Genomic DNA, 4,077 nt, shown 5'->3' on the forward strand with positions numbered 1-4,077 from the left:
GCAATGAAATATTGCGGCAGTATCTGCCGCTATGTGAAAGGAATATGTCCTAAGTCCAATCATGTATTAGGATTTAGGAATAACTTTTATGTAATCTGTTTTGATTTCATTGATATTAATAAAAGACTAGTTTTGTTTTTATTACGGGCTTTATCTATTTAAGTGTTTAAATAAGATATACCATAGTTTAGAGTAAAGCTTTTTATGGATTATGATGAGATCATAATAGTGAGACCTAAAAGATGATAACTCTAAACTTAAATAGTTCCTGGTCGTAGGATTACTAATTGGTAATTAATAATCCGCAGAGATCGGTACATACTATGCTTGCTTCATTATGAAGGATGTCTGTTCTCATAGACATTTGTGTGGTGACACTATAGCTAGTATGTAGGTGCTTATTATAGAATAAGTTCACTGAACATGACTCGCCCAGCTGAACAACTGATGGAGTTCACTCACGTGTCAGCAGTTGTTTACATAGTGATAGTTGTACAAGTATCCTTAGACTTGAGGTCATCATAGTCATCTTGTGTACACTGAACTATGCTTTGGTTTAGTTCTTAGTCTCCAGGGACAATTATTAGGGCTCTACTGGGTATAGAAATTTGTACACGAAGATAGTGTATGATCAATAAAGGATCTACCCCTTCCAGTGAAGGAAGCAAATGTTCAAGGCTGATCCACTTATGCTAGTTCAGGAATCTCTGGCCAGAGTGAATGAAATTAGAAAGGTGTTTCTAATTTGCATAGAACTAAGCATAGTAAATGGTAAGCAAGTGATTAAATTAGATAGACTTGACACGAGATCCATGCCTTGTATTTAATCGGGACATTGTAGGGTAGAAGGAGTTTATTGTACGGTAACTATTCACTGAATAGGTTCTTGGTATTCTAAGCAGTGAATTCGTATTATCCGGATAGTCGCGATATGCTGAGAAGTATCCCTCACGATGTAGAATAAATATGATTAATTAATTAATCATATTTAATAAATTAGAGAATTTATATAAATAATGATAAAATAATTTTATTATTATTTATTTCTACTACCGGCTTAATATTGAACCTACAGGGTCACACCATAAAAAGAGAATGATTTAATGGTGGAGGAATTAATTAATAATGGCTAATAATTATTTATTTATGAAATAAATAATTAATTGGCAAATTTAATAATTGATTAAATGAGATTTAATTGATTATAAAGAAAAGTTCTTAATATTATTAATTAAAGGATTTAATTTTTGGAAATTAAATCAAGAGAGAGAATTATTTCTAAAGTGTTTAGAAAAAGGATTAATAATTAAAAGGTGTTTTAATTATTAATGAGAATAATAAACGGGATAATAATAATAATAACATTTATGGGAAAATTTCAGCTGAAAATTTTGCCTATAAATATACTATTATAAACCCTATTTTTATTCTAACCCCAATTTTTATAAAAACCTAATTCTCTCAACCTCCTCCTCCTCCTTAACGTCGTTTTCTTGGTGGATACCAGTGGAGTGCTTCACGTTTGAGGAGCAGCTGCTAATGATCTCCGATCGTTGCTCTTGGATCGCATATTAAAGGTTAGTAATCGATCCATATATTTTTTACCACGATTTATATGCTCTTATTTGGATTTTGTATGTGTAAAAGTGTTTTACCATGCCTCCGCTGCGATTAAAATCCAACAATGGTATCAGAGCATAGGTTGTATGCATATAGATCTGTGGTAAAAATTTTAGAATTTTATGTGCTTGTATGAATTAAATATGATTTTTACAAGTTATATCATGGATTAATTTTGTCTGATGAGAAATCGTTTCTCAAAATAATTTTGAATGTTGATCTGGGTTCTACAAGTGTTGTAGATCGTCTGGATATTTTTTTCATAATTTTATGATGTATAGATTATTTATTATGAATTTTTGAAGTTGTTGTAATTAAATTCGTAACTAAATAATCATATATATATAAATTGTAAGTATATATATTTGTACATATGCTGTCTGCTGTTGCTGTGATGTTACTGCTGCACGGAAAAAGAAGAAGACACGGAAGTCAGGCGCGGCATTCGAGAAGCTGTCAGGAGGCGGCTGCTGCAGGCACGTGTGGCGCACGCGCGCGCGCGGGGGGCGGGGGTGTCGCGCATTCCAAGAATGCGTTACACCCTGTGGCGCATTCGCGGAATGCGTTACACCTTTTAATGGCTTAAAAGGGTTGTAACGCATCACCGGAATGCGTTACAGAGCTTGTAACGCGTTCCTGTAAAGCGTTACAGCCCGTCTGTTATTTTTAAATTTGATTTCTGGGAGTTTCGTAACTCCGTTTTGGGCGTGCAATATATCGTTGGATTCATTTTTCCGAGACGGATCTAATGGAGTGATAAAATTTTAGTTTATATAAAAGTTTTTGAACTGTTTATATTTCCGAAAGTGTTTTTAACTGTTTTAACTGCTTTTAAATGCTTCATGTGATACATAGAGATGTATAATGCTTAGACCAATATGCTAGATGATGTAACATGCCTACCTTGATGTTTATTCATGTTTATATATGTGATATATGCTTAGTTTATCATGTGATGATAGATTTAGGTGAACTTATATGAACATAAGGCGCTTGTTAGACAACCTAGTATAGTGAAATTGTTTCATAACCTTAATAATAATATTATGAATACAATCATGAGATTCTTGTATTTATGAAACACGTAATTAAATATAAATTTTCGATATGAGAGAAAGGATGATTCTATCAATAACAGATTTCTATCTGTAAGAAAGGGTTATTAAGTGACGCCTCTTGACAATGCTCCACCCGATCTGGGAATCATCTGATTATTGATTATTGATTTGAAATATTTAATTTAAAAGGAAGAATCTCTTTATAATATGATTATGATTGTAACGTAATATAATCCCTCTAAAATTAAATAATATCAAGTAGTAATTGGCCAATGACACAACGGGCTTGTGTCGGTCATAGCCTTCCAACATGATAGAAAGTAGTTCTTATTTTTAAATCATTGTCGTTTCGTGCCACAGCCGAGGGCTTTGATTTCGAAATAAGAAATACTTGTCTATTACATAGAGATGTGTACATTGAATAAGAATCTAAAGGTCGTTACGTGCCACAGTCGTGGGCCTTTGGGGACTGATTCAATTGTAGGGATTGTTGGGTTAGACTTGACTTAGAATATTGAGTTTGTCGTGCCACAGTCGTGACTCAATTATTCAAGAGGCTAAAGTTTAATTAGGGAATAACATTAGATGTAATTGACAAGAGTTGTCTGCCTTGCCTATTGAACATTACATGGCGTTTCGTGCCACAGCCGGGGTTGTGTAATTGAATGTAGGATCCCTATTCCCACTAGCATTATGAATGCTTAATTTTTCACGTAGGGGGTTGAATAAATTAGGTAAACTAGTGGGAGCCACTTATGAATAAAGACCTGATTCATATAGTGTTTTAAAATGAAATCGAATATTTGCTAAGTGTTGTTATATTGTTATCATTTACAGATTTACAATATACATTATGTCTTATACACTATCACTCAGGAGCATACTGGATGCTCACAAGTTCACTGATCCTAATTTAGCTGTATGCTTTCACTGTAACAAGTTAGGGCACTGGAAGATAAACTGCAAGGTTTACCTTGCAGAATTGAAAAAGAGGAAGGGTAGTAAGACTACCGCTTTTGATTCAGGCATGTTCATGATCGAAGTTAATATGTCACTAGGTCAAATTTCTACTTGGGTATTAGATACCGCCTGTGGTTCTCATATTTGCAATTCGTTGCGAGGACTAAAGGGAAGTAGGAATCTTGAAAAAGATGAGGTGATTCTACGTATGGGCAATGTAGCAAGGGTTGCGGCCATAGCTGTAGGATCATTTAGTTTACATATGCCTACGGGCAAGACTATTATTTTGAATAATTGTTATTACGTTCCCTCTATCGTGAGGAATATTGTTTATATCCCTATGTTGGATTTGGATGGTTTTTCATTTATTATTAAGAATAATAAATGTTTAATCCTTAGAGATAATGTTCTTTATGGACGTGGAATTTTAAATAATGGT

The sequence above is a fragment of the Apium graveolens genome, chromosome 6 (genome assembly GCF_009905375.1).
Source record: "Apium graveolens cultivar Ventura chromosome 6, ASM990537v1, whole genome shotgun sequence".
Lineage (NCBI taxonomy): Eukaryota > Viridiplantae > Streptophyta > Magnoliopsida > Apiales > Apiaceae > Apium > Apium graveolens.